The 14,051-nt window shown below is 34.3% G+C and overlaps 1 pseudogene across 1 annotated transcript; it reads left to right on the top strand.

Annotated features, from left to right (window-relative positions):
- Positions 1–5,479: 5,479 nt before the first annotated feature.
- Positions 5,480–11,967, top strand: LOC143441163 (olfactory receptor 8K3-like; annotated as a pseudogene). Its single transcript, XR_013108387.1, has 3 exons — positions 5,480–5,598; positions 8,270–8,334; positions 9,922–11,967. The product of XR_013108387.1 is annotated as an olfactory receptor 8K3-like (transcript).
- The last annotated feature ends 2,084 nt before the right edge of the window (positions 11,968–14,051 follow it).

The raw sequence follows: 14,051 nt of genomic DNA, 5'->3' as shown, positions 1-14,051 counted from the left end.
ATGAAATAAGATTATAAATGTTTATTTTGTTCTCCACTGCTGGTAGTATAAATTTGAGTCATAATTTTAAAAAAGTTTGCAAGTCTTTTTTGAGTTGAAATATATTTATTACATGAATTAACAATTCTACAGAATGATAGCTTGAACAAATTATTATCTCAGATATGCACATAAAAAGTGACTCAATGATGTTTATTAAATAAATAAATGTAGAATACTAATAAATAACACTAATAAATATTGAATAGTATTAAATGGTACAAGTAGAGTTTTCCATGTTTGTAAGCTGAGAGGAAAGAAATTTGATGACAGTATATCTTCAGCCCCAGCCACACCTCCCCATATCTCTACTCAGAATGTGAATGTATATAAATGTGAATAAATAGTATAAAACTATTTATACTATTTAGACCAAAAGAAGGCCAGAGCAAAATTGTACACATTTGATTTCACTTTTGAAGATTTCAGAAGAAGTGAAAATTAATTTTTGTTAGTAAATATTTAAAAAAAGAAAGAGAGGATAAGGAAGATGATGACAAAACACTTTGTGTTTCTCTTACATATAGACTATAGATTTGACTATAGATGTTTTCATACATATATACACATATATGTATATGTGTATATATGTATATATGTTTTCATACATACATGTATGTATGTATATTATACACATATATATACATATATATTTATATATATGTATATATATATACATACATACATACATATATACATATGTGTGTGTACATATTGTGAAAGTAGAACTATTTGGGTAAAGAAAGAAAATCAGCAAAAGGCAGGTTGAGAGTAGTACATAAGTGAGTCATGTACATGTACAGAAATATAACAGTAAAACTGATTATTTTGTTTGCTTACCAAAATATGTTTGACAAAATGAAAAAGCAAATTGAACTGTTTTCACAATCTTATTTTTTATCATTTATAAAATGTAAAAGTATCTTTTATTTGTCATACATAATTGCTGTATCAGAGGGTAATTGTTGAATAAGCTCATCCTTTTTCATCTTTCTGAACTCTGGCTAGCTGGTTCAACTGACTCAAAACTCCTCTCCAAGCTGACTGTTTCAAACTGCCATCTCTTTACTTTTGACTGAATTGCTCTGCTTGTCCTCAAACTGAGCCAGCCTATTCTAATCTTCTAGATCCTTATTTCTTGAATTCAACTGCCTCTGCTTACCTGCACTGAACTGCATCAATTCATGAGTGAACTCAACTCTACTGCATTACACCTATTGCATTGACTCTTTGTTGTGGCCCGAGGTACCCCATGTTTGGGGGCCGAAATGTCGTGGACCGCAATGTCAATGTTGGAACCCACACTGCCAGAAGCCTTGGGGGCTAAATTGTTAGAGCCTGCACTGCCCAGTCTACAGGTCGGTGTTCAGCAAGGGAGAGAGTGAGGACGAACTCTAAGAATGGAGACCAGACAGAGTGTGATTCAATCCCTTTTATTCTTCAGTCTCTCTTCTCTCCAAGTCCCTAGTTCCAAGTTCCTAGTGACTCCAAGTTCCAAGTTCCAAGTGCTAAGTGCCCAATGCCTACTAATCTGTTGCCTGTCTCAAGTGCCTACTACCTAATGCCTAATAACTGATTAACCTCTTCTGTCTGCCTCTCGCCTTCTATATGTCTCACTTCTAAGGCATGCCTTTAAGTCACGCCCTTAAGTCATGTCCTTAGGTATTATCTCTAAATCTGATCTCTAAGTCATGCCCTTAAGTCCCACACCTTTAAGTCTCACACACCCAAGAGAAAATCCTGGGTATCTAAAACAAGATGTTATCAGAGTGTGCTCAGCTGTTGTAGGCTATTGTAATCAAGTCTCTTATCAGGGTGTATGGCTCAAAATGGCTGCAAGGATGATAAACACCTTCTGCTGGCTCCCCACAACTCTTGACTGACTCACCTTCAAACTCACTGATGAACTGAATTAACTGCCATCACTCTCCCTGTGCTGCTGTTAAATAGCTTTTTTCCAAAGTTGGGCATATTCAGCCTCTGATTCAATCTGTGAAATATTTCTCTGATTTGTCACTTTGTCAGCCTCTCTCAATTAGACATTACTGTTTCAGATTAAAAGTGTGTACTAAAAGGTTACAGTCAGAAGGATTAAAGGTTTGTACTAAGGGCAAGTCTGTAGTCAGCCAGATCACATAGACTTCTGGATGTATAAGAGCAGCCATGTTGCTAGATCAAAATTTCTCTACACTTTATTGCAATGATATCTTTTCTACATATATGATTATTTTCCGATGCATTATTTTCTGTCTCATAATTCTCAATATTTATTTAATAAGTAAAATATTAAATTTCAGAACAAACATAACCAACAAAATCATACAGACAAAATATACATTGTGAGAATGATGCTATATTACCATGTACAATTTAAGGTAGAAAACAGATATTCCACAGATATTCTTGATATGTATAAACTATTAAGTGTAAGTCATGCACTTATATATGGGTAGAAAATAAACAAATATTTAAAAGAACATTTGATATTTTGTCCAGTTCATTAAATAACAGTAGTATTTTCTCCTGTAAAGTCTCTGTTCTTCCAAACTATTGTATCATGGTCAGATTTATAGGACCAGGCATAAGTTATATTCTGTGCATAATGCCTTAAAATCTAATCAGAGACCTGTTTGTTAATTCTATAATAGTAACAAAACTATTGCACAAATGTTTATATCTTGCCAGAGTGATCATTATTATAACTCATAGTGATCACAACTTGGTAAACCTGTTGATAAGTTTTTTATTAGTAGCCTAGAGAGCCCCTTGAGGAACTATAAAAGCCAATAAAGTAGTTTTCAGATCAGAATCAGCTTGATTTCTCCTTGTCATGTGATCAAAGTATGTCATCAGCAGTAGAGTATTACATTAAGTTCTGATGGTCAACCAAGTAATGAAAATCATTTCTATTGTATACTTTGGTTTATATAACTTCCTCTGATTGATTAATAAAGTAGTATTAAACCCTAGTGCAATTCATCATTTTTTGTAATATGAACAATGACTTTTGGGAAAAGTATTAGTCCCAACCAATGAGGAATATCACTGGATATATAGAACTTACAAAAAAAATTAGAACAGGAACTTTTTAATTTGTCCCTACTTAATTTCTCAAGTAGAATGCAGCCTAGTTTCTTTGTGAATGCCATAGGAGTGGCCTCTACCCTGGCACCTAATAAAGTCCTTTACTTCTCTGAAACTTTATGAATTAGGCTTTACCTGTCTACATTTTTCTAGCAATTCTAGTCTTTTAAATGAAAATTATCCAAGTTCTTATTACAGCTTTGTAAAGACTTTACAGATTAAAATTGCAAAATCTTTCATATCTGTCTCATAAACCTGCTTCAAAGGCTTAAGAATTACATATTCAGGTATTTCACAATGGTCTGAATTCTTGGTATCATAGTAGGCATGCCCTCAAAAGGACTTCTACCCAAACTCCTTGGTACACATATCACATTGAGTTTAGATGAGGGTCATGTTCTCCATTATCCTTCAAATTCATCGTCTTTCTTCTCACTAATTGTTATTGTTTGCATATGTGCATATATATTCCTTAATATAACATTCCTGGTTCATATAAAATTGCCTGTATGTATGTTTTCAAGGGCTGAAAGTTTGGCCCTGGACAACAAATTAATGTGTTCATCCCAGGAAAGACTATATCTCCTGCTCCCAGCTATACTTAGTCACTTACTTTTTAAACTTCAGATAATCTTAGAGCATGGATGATTATAAGTTTCAGAAGAGACTATAAGCTTGGAGTTTTAAAAACTTCTGCTAGGGCTGGAGATTCTTGTAAATGGCAAAAGCACATTTGCTCTACAGAATACAAACAGTTTGGGAGTGGTTGGAATTTGAAACTTGGCTCAGTAGCTCATGCTACTCACTCTGAATGTGAAAGTGCTACTTTGGGCCATGATAGAAACCTGATGTGTGGGTCCTTGTTGAGTAGACAGGTCCTAGTTGTTGGAAGTAAGTCACTGATTGAGAGTCAGTACCTCTTTTTATGTTTCTATTTCCAGAGTAAGAGGGCGCATGCTGCTTTATTCCACAACACATCTTTGTTGCTATTGTATTCCATTTTTCTGGCTCATGTCTAAAGTCAACATGGTCCTAGGCAGCAGCTAGTCCAATGACATGTGAATGGTCTTTGGTGGTAATATACATGATCTAGGTACATCAACACAGACCTGTGTTGCTACATGGCCACAACCCACACAAGGCTCTCAGTGGCAGCACAGAGTGGTACTTCACCATGTTCTTAGGTGGCAGGGCACGTTATTTCTCTGTACCTCTACCAAACTACAATACCATCTCTCTTCAAAATGATCAAACAATTCTGGTTCTTTTTCTCTCTCATCTCTCCACCACATACTTACTTATCATGGTGGTTCCTGCTGCAGGCAAGCCACATGGCAGGTGGGTCTCTGGGATTTTTAACTGCATTACTCTGCCAAGTTTTATATTAGTTTATTTTTTTATTAATCATTTCTTTCATTTACATCTCAAGTGATGCCCCCATTCTAGTTACCCCTCCTCAATCCCCTCATCCCATCCACCATATCTCCCATCCTCTTTGGCTCTATAATGTAAATGTGTTCAGTTATATCCCAGAAAATAGGAAAACAATATGAAACATAATAGATGGATCTCCATAGAGAATCAAGTCTCCCAATCTTATGCCTACAGATTCCAAAATATTTAATATTGAAGTGAAGTGAACAAAAACATCTTATTCTCAAAGGGAAATATAAGTAACTTATAACTAACTGAATGTTCATTGCCATGTACATAAAATGGTTGCTATCAAAGATTATCTCAATTTTATTCAATGAAATTAAGCAAAATAATAAAACATACATAAGTCATAAACTAGACTTCAGCAAACAATTTAGCTATCAGGAAAGCATAAAAAATGACCTTGTATGCTAAAATTTTTAACATATCTATTTTATGAGGATGCTTATATTTCAGGTACTAACATCAATTTTACAGTAGAAATATCTATGAGGAAAAAAATGGATGAATACTAAGAACTGCTGACTTCCCTAATGATTATAGATCTACCATCAAACTATAATTTATTGTCATTTCATAAATAATATTTATAAAAAGTTTGTAATAGTAAACTTTTAATTTTTAAAAGTCACCACTGTGAATGTTTAAACTGCCCACCATAGAGAAACATAAAACATGGTGGGAATTGAAGAATGTTATGTGGTTACACATAGGTATGAATGAATAAAACATCAAAATATAAGAAGCAAAAATAAAATACATTAAAATATTTGAACATTTTAAGCTAAATTTAATAACAGGGAATAAATTGAATACTGTATAATATAATTTCTCAGTAGGGAAATCAAATGCTCCCTGGATAATTCACAAATTACTCAGTGACATTGTTGTCAGTTCTGAGATGTTTGGGGAATAACCAAGATATTGTATTCAAGCTCACAGATGTACAGTTCATAAGGAAGAGACACTTGGAAGGGTGCTTAATTGCAGTTGTGTTGTTAACCCTACAGAAGAACAAGAACCCATTTCTGATTGTAGGTGAGTAGATTAAACAAATCTTCATGGTATCAAACTATTTCTAATGATTATTCCTGAAATGGTCAGTTTCAACTACAGACACAATAAAGGTCATCATATTTAAACTTATACCCGTCATTTTGCTTTTCCTTATCAGCTCTGTCTCTATTTTCTATTATTTCCAAACTAATGGGAAGTCTGAGGAAAAGTAACATTTTAAAATTTTTTCCAGATAAAGTATTATTGCACCAAATATGTTATTTGGTAGTTTATGTATGAAACAGGGAGATAATATAACATGAGACTAAATATTTCTCACTCCCCCCCTAAAAAAATCAAGCTTTCTAAAGAAGTTTCCTTTGTCTTTCCCTAGTTTTTATGCAGCCATATTTACATTTTTGCAATAACTATCTTTTTTTACTAGTATTTGTATAACTGTGGGCCCCCACAAAAGCTGACACTGAGACAGTATCTTGACTATGTTTATTTTATGGGTGATCCCAAAGACCACACAATGGAGAGAGAGAGAGAGAGAGAGAGAGAGAGAGAGAGAGAGAGAGAGAGAGAGAGAGAGAATGAATAAGAAATCTAATATTTGTGAACCAAAAATAGGGTGCTGCTATTAACAAAAGAGATGCACGTGCAAAAACGTATCAAGGAATCTTTAATTCCACTTAGGAGTAGTTGCAGAGAACCGGGAACATTGAATTGACACATTCATTAATATTCCTTATTGCTCACATATCATTCTTTAATACATTAAATTCAACCTCCTCAAATGTTTTATGAACTCTTCACTGTTTAGAGAGAAGCAAAATAATTATATATAGACAGTTATTCATAACCATACCTACAGTAGATAGGGAGAGACATCAAAGCTCAAATGTAAAAACAAGTCTGTATTTAAGTTAATGCACATTTCCTCTGTCAACTTCATATCAAATTTACCTTGCTCTAATCAGTGATGGTCACATATTAAAGAATTACTAATAAGAGGTATGTATGCTTTCCATGTCAATCAATTTGTTATAAACTCTATATCATTGCAAATTTGGCATTGCCTTTTCTCATATGTTCTTTACAAATGAACTAAGAATTCTCATCCTAATTTGAATTCACTAGGAAATTAAAGAGTACCTTACCAGTACTTATGTCAAAAATCTAGTAAAATTTAAAACACATGCCCCGGCAGCCATACAAGGCAGGAAATCAAATGTTCTGAGCTTTGTATTAGAGGAACTAGCAGCTGAGATAAAATATTTAATGCTGTTATGAAACACCTCAATCCATGTTTTGACAGCACTTTCCCATTGCTATTATATGCCAAATATAAGAAATGGCATACCTTGGTCATAGCTGCTATTTTTGTAACCTTTACAAATTAAAATGAAAAGGTATTTTTGAGTGTTGAGGAGGAAGGCCTTCTTACATTATTGACAGATGCTAGTTATATGAAAGATATAGCAAATCAGACATGTGAATACACAGAAAAGTTGACCAAACATTTGAGAATCTTAAATAATGAGATATAATGAATAAATACAATCTTAAAATAACTAAAGTTATGACTAACATACAATGTTTAAAAAGAATTAATAAGTATACTTGGAAAATTGTTATTTTTCTATCCAATAGAAAATACTTAATAGTATTAAATGCATATTTAGGTTATATTTGGTAAAATTTATGTTACATGCTTTTATCCTAAAATTATAAGTAACAGTTTCACAGATAAAACATATACTAAGAGGGCAAGAAACATAAGAAATTTAGTTTATTTGTAGAGATTGATCCATTCATCTGGGATCAGTACTCAACACAAGAGTAAATATCTGAAAGAATTATCTGAGGAACATAATACTGAGTTGTGTGTTGACATTAAAGTATAAGACTCTTGACAATTCAACACCTTCTCAAAGCCCCATTTCCTTCCACTAGGTTGGCTCATCCAGCCTGAATATGAGGGTACGTGCTTAGTCTTGCATCATGTTATATGGTATTTGGTTGATATCACTGGAAGGCCTACTTTTTCTGAAGGGAAACAGAAAAGTGGTGTATCTGGGGGACTGGAGATGTTGGTGGGTGTAAAATTGGAGAAATGGAGGAAAGGATGACTGCTGTTAGGATGTATTGTATGAAAAAAAGAATAAATAAAATATAAATTAAAACAGAAAGAAAAATAAATAAGATTAAATAAATGAGTTTGGGAGAAATGAAACTCACAGATATGGCCTCTCCACCATAAACAAACTCATGAGATTTTGGAATTTGTACATTACCACATTTTCCAAATTTGGAACTTGTGACAGGTTATACTCATTCCATGTAACTCACAAATATATACTGCAATTTGTACTTACCTATTGAGATAAAATAGTGGATTTTGTTTTGATTTTATACATTGGGTAGAAAAGAAATCTTTCTTCAGTTTTTTTGATACATTGCATGAAATGAATATATTAGGAATACGGATGATATTACATTTGACAATTAAAAAATAATAGTGTCTGGCTGTTTCAATCAATGTTTACTCATCTAGACAGACAAGACAAGCCTGATGTATTTTTTAAGCAGCTGAAAAGTCTTCTTTCCCTTGATTGCTTTTTTCATTTCCTTGAGCATAATGTTGATGGTTTTTCCCACTTGCTAAATTTTATATTCTAATATGGTGGGATGTGTTGTTTCCTTCTAGGGAATCCATTGCTTCAGACCCTTGTCCAACTCATTGTGTCTCCTGGGAAACTGTGATTCTATGAGGTAAGAGTGAGACTTGTAATAAATCTTCACTTTCTTCTAATCAGATCAGGTGAATGATAGAGAAAAAGATATGGGAGAGGGAGAGAGAGAGAGAGAGAGAGAGAGAGAGAGAGAGAGAGAGAGAGAGAGGAAGGAGGAGGAGGAAAAGGAAGAAGAACAAGGAGGAGGAGAAGGAGAAAGAGGAGGAGGATGCTATTAACTGGAGCATAAGAAACCAAAGAGGGCCCACATCCTCAATAGAGTGATTTTTTCTTCCCTGAGACAGTAGCAACTTCGAAGAGTTCTTCAATAACAGAAGGGCTTGGAGAAGAGTACCTCCCACATTTATGCCAGTATTTTCAGCTAGCTTGATCTTGTTCAGGTCTTGTGCAGATAACCATAAGTTATGAAGGTAATGGTTAAATAGTGCCCAGAAGACATTTTTATGTACATATAACAAAGTGTGTGTGTATGTGTGTGTGTGTATGTGTGTGTGTGTTTGTGCATGTCTGAGTTTTTCTAGCCATAATTAAAGGAGGAGTATAGAACTTCACATTTTTATATTCTATACAATATTCTACATAGTATTTTATATACAATATAAATACTTATGTATGTGGAATCATTTGTTTATAAACAACCAGACATATAAAACTTTACCAGAAAGGAATTAATGAGAGCAGATTTAAAAGACTGCAATTGGTAAGTCAGATCTATAAATATTTAGCTGATGAAAAATTAAATAATGTTTTAAAGTAGTCAAAATTAAAACATGAGCATAGTAAATTTCTATGAGTGTTATTGCTTCTTAGGCATCTAATATTTATTTGCTTGTTTTGCATATTATTTTTTTAAAATTAAGTTTTCTATATATAGTTACTCCCAGTAACCATAGATCTTTCATTGGTACAGCATTTGCTGTTCCTCTTGCATCATAGTAGACATTATTCCCTCAGGCTGAATATATCATCTGCTTCATTATTCATATACTTCCAATAGTGAATTATGTATAGTTTTAGAAGTTTGCTTAGGAGTACAAGTTGACAGGTTAATTACTATGATTGTACACGTGTATTTAAAACTAACTAGAATGAATAATAGCAACACAAGACACATCATTTCAATGTACTAAGTTCTGAACTAATGCAAGAGTGAGACCAGTTTCCAACTATTCACTCTAGATGGATTCAAAGCATAATAGAACAAGGATTCAGTTTCATAATATTGAATAAATAAGAGGCCAGGATGATATTTGATAGAAGATGCTACAATCAGGAGATATAAAGCAATTCCTTTACAGGGAGTTGGTGATGATTCCATGGATGAGTTGTAACAATATAAAACTGAGACACATGTAAATGATTTGTTTCATTTTACTTCTCTCTAAATGATGTTTCACAATTATATGTATTTTAAAGTAGAAGTTCTTTAAAAAATCAGGATTCTTAATCTAGATCAATCATCGTGCAATATTCTTTAACCTTGTATCAGTGTTGAGTAGTGCAGATAAATAATTTAAAATTACTTTCTTTCAAAATAAACTAATGAAGAACATAAAAACACGGGATTCTCTTACATAATGTGACTTGAATTCTGAAATTTTAACAGGTAATTTCCTGAATCCCAGTGTGCTTTGAAGATTGCTCCAAATAAATACTTCCTTAACTCTCTATATGGAGAATCAGAACCTCTCTGTGCTGAATGAGTTCATTCTCATGGGCATTACAGACCGCCCTGAACTACAGGCTCCTTTTTTTTGTACTGTTCTTTCTCATCTATGTCGCCTCCATGGTAGGAAATTTAGGCATGGTCGTCCTTACCAAGTTGGATGAGAGGCTACAAACACCTATGTACTTTTTTCTCAGACATCTAGCTTTCATTGATTTTGGCTATTCAACAGCTGTGGGACCAAAAATGTTGGTAAACTTTGTAACAAATAAAAATACCATATCCTACAATTGGTGTGCATTCCAGCTATCTTTGTTCATCTTCTTCATCATTAGTGAGTTATTTGTTCTGTCAGCTATGGCCTATGACCGCTATGTGGCCATTTGCAACCCCCTGCTCTACACTGTCATCATGTCACAGAAAGTCTGCTGGGTATTGGTGACAATTCCTTATCTCTTCAGTGCCTTTCTTTCTCTGATCACCACCATCAAAATTTTTATTTCATCCTTCTGTGGCCATAATGTTATTAGCCATTTCTACTGTGACAGTCTCCCTTTGCTGACCTTGATCTGTTCAGACACACGTGACATTGAACTTATCATATTGATATTTTCAGCATTTAATTTGGTTTCATCCCTTTCTGTAGTACTTGTGTCCTACATCTTTATCCTGGTAGCCATCCTCAGGATGAACTCTGCAGAGGGCAGACACAAGGCTTTCTCTACCTGTGGGTCTCACCTGACAGTGGTAGTTATATTATATGGGACTCTGTTTTTTATGTATGTACAGCCCAAATCTAGTCACTCTTTTGAAAATGATAAAATGGCCTCTGTGTTCTACACCTTGGTAATTCCTGTGCTGAATCCCATTATCTACAGCTTGAGAAATAAAGAGGTAAAAGGTGCCCTTCTAAAGCTATGGAAAAATGTCTGTAAAATTTGTATTTAAACTTCAGTTTACAGGGGAGATAGCCCAGAAGCACAAAGTTTGCCTAACATATCCACATCTCTTGTTGCAATCTTGGGTCCTACAAGAAAGAAAGAAATAAAACAAAATTTAATACTTAATGTGCATTTTATTAACCTGATTACATACTATTGTGCATAATATGTACTAGACTTTTAAATGCTCTGGGCCTAAAAGACATAGTGATTTTGTAATGTTTCCCTTGTTTTCAAAATGCAGTTTATTAGAATTGGTTTTTATTTTAGTATTAAACTTGATCTTATAAAACGTTCCATGCTAGTGCCTAAAGTTTGGCATTGTTCTTACACTGGCATTTGCCTATGGTGAAATGGATGAGACACATTCATGTGTGTACCTCACTTTAGACTTTCTTTGGCTAAAGACAACTTTATGTATTGAACTGTGTATTTATCTTTTCTTTCTTATATGTCATCTATAAAGAAGTGCACATCATACTTGCATGCTGCCATTTAAAATAAATATTTCCTGTATTATGGTCTACATATATGCTTTACAAAGAATAGTGTATAATTTTTGCTAAATAATTGAAAATAAAAATGAGGTCTGATACTTTCATACCATTCTTGAATATCTGCAAAGATTAATTAAAACAGAATAAAATAGAGGTTTCTAAATACCAATGTTTATTCTCATACATCCACAACACCTAGGACAAGAAGCCGCATCACTTCTAACAGCAACTAGATGCATAAAGACACATTATCTATATAGAGAACTGAACATCTCAGGCATGAAGAGAAAAAGAAATAATGTCAGAAAAAATTAAAAGAACTGGAGATCATCATGTTGCACAAACTATGCCAAACTTATAAAGAAGTATTGTGTATGTACTCTTGTGTAGAATTTTTTTAAAGATGTAAAAGTGGAACTTGTATTATTAGAAATGGAAAGCTGAATATGTGAAGAGAGGGAAGAAGAGGGTGGAGCATATAATGTAGTATGTAAATAACCTATACACATGTGTGAATATAATAATAAAATATGTTTTACAAGATTTGATATGCATTAGTTGAATTAATAAATGTACTATTAAACACTGGCTTTGGTGGCATATTTTATCTCTTAGGATAATTTTCCACTCAGAATTCTATTAGGTATAACATTTACAATTTAAACAAAGGCATATATGATTTGTATTAGCAAGCAAAAATCCAAGTGCTGACAGATAAAGCTTAAACATGGGTTGAAGAAATAGCCATGCCAAAGAGAACACAGGAAATCCACAAGGTCTCAGTCATAAACCAAGTGGTATAGACAAATGGGAAACACTTAGAGTGGGAGAAGTAGCAGTTTCCATGGAATATCATACCAATTGCTTATTCAATACCAAGTGGTCAGACCTGAAATGGTACATACAAACGATATTATATAACTGACAAGGTTGTCTTTAGAAATATGCATATATATGTGTATATACATATATATGTGTATATATACATATATACATACACATATATATATACATACATAAACATATATGCACATAACAACAGCTAATAAAAACCAAGTAATGAATTTGTGAGAAAGAAAAGGAAAATATGAGAGGCTAGAGGGAGAAAAAAATAATGAGAAATGATACAATTATATTATAATTTCAAAAAGAAAAGAAAATGAAAGATTTTTTAAGTAAGATTGTTGGTAAGCTGTCAAAGGAAGTATAAAGTTTTAAATGTAAGTAAAATTTACTAAGCTGATATAGTATGTTCATAATGGTAAACATAGATTACCTACATATGTCCCAGATAGACTTCACTCTTGTTCTGAAAACCAGTGTATTTGCCACGGCAATAGACTCAACCACAGTTTTGTTTTCCAATGGTTACTGAATGCAAGTCAGTTTCAGATGGCTGTCATACGACCCTATCATACTGGCATCCCATGATCTCCCACAACCATGATACCTAGCATTCATGAATAATTTTTTATTATATAAGTAAAGCTCTTTCTAATCTCTAATTAATATTTGAGGGCCCAGCCCTTGCCATGTAGCCATTGCAATGTAAGGTACACCTAAATAAAGAAAGCCTGTAAAATAATTGTTTTCCTTATTTGTGTGTTTTTTAATACCAAGTAGAGTCGACTGAACTGATTCAGGTGATCATCCATGTCTGCTAGCCTCTGTCACAGTAGACACTATACAAATGGTAGGCAAAGAATTCTAAAAAGAGCACTGAGTTGGAGAATATATGAGAGAGACAAAACAAAACTAATAAAAATACCCTGTATCAAAATTTCAAAAAACTGTACAATTTTCCTCTCCCCACCGTAGAGAATTTCATCTAAGGTCCCTCCCTTTGAGTCCTGAGAGTCTCTCACCTCCCAGGTCTAAAGCACTTTCTAGAGAGGCCCTCTACATCCAGCCTCCGAGGGTGCATATTTCTATTCTTTCTGCTGGCCCTCAGGGCTTCTTTCTTGTCCCTGACCCCCCTGCAGCACTTGATTATGTGTCCCTTTTACCCTTACCTTCACCTCTCCTACCCAGGTCCCTCCAAGCCTCTGCCTCCCTACTGTGACTGCTTTCTTCTCCCTCCTGTGGGATTGAGTCCACCTCCAGTAGAAAGACAGTGTATCATGTAGAAGGATGGGGTTGCCATCCCACAGTCGAAAACACTGACCAAGACTTGTTCCTGTCTAAAAGAACTGCAGGGACAAAAATGGAGAAGAGACTGAGGGAAAGAGGTCCAGGGACAGGCCCAACTTGGGATCCATCTCAAGGTGAGGCTCCTAAGTCTGATACTATTGCTGGTGCTATTGTGTGCTTACAGACAGGAACTTAGCATGGTTGCCCTCTGAGAGGCCCAACATGCAGCTGACCAAGACAGATGCAGAATGGAAAATTTGTTTGTTTATTTGTCTCTTTGTTTTGTTTACTTATACCCATCCATTGGACTGAAATTTGGAGCCCCTGTGGTTGAATTACGGAAAGGCTGGAAGAAGCTGAGGAGGAGGGCAACCTCATAGGAAGACCAGCAGTCTCAACTAACTTGGAACCCTGAGATCCCGGCAGCATACACCAGTTGGTACAAGTCCCCAACACATACACTGTAGAGAACTGCTCGATCTGTCCTCAGTGGTAGAATATC

This window comes from Arvicanthis niloticus, chromosome 2 (assembly GCF_011762505.2).
Source record: "Arvicanthis niloticus isolate mArvNil1 chromosome 2, mArvNil1.pat.X, whole genome shotgun sequence".
NCBI classification, from domain to species: domain Eukaryota; kingdom Metazoa; phylum Chordata; class Mammalia; order Rodentia; family Muridae; genus Arvicanthis; species Arvicanthis niloticus.
This window is presented reverse-complemented; position numbering and strand designations above follow the sequence as displayed.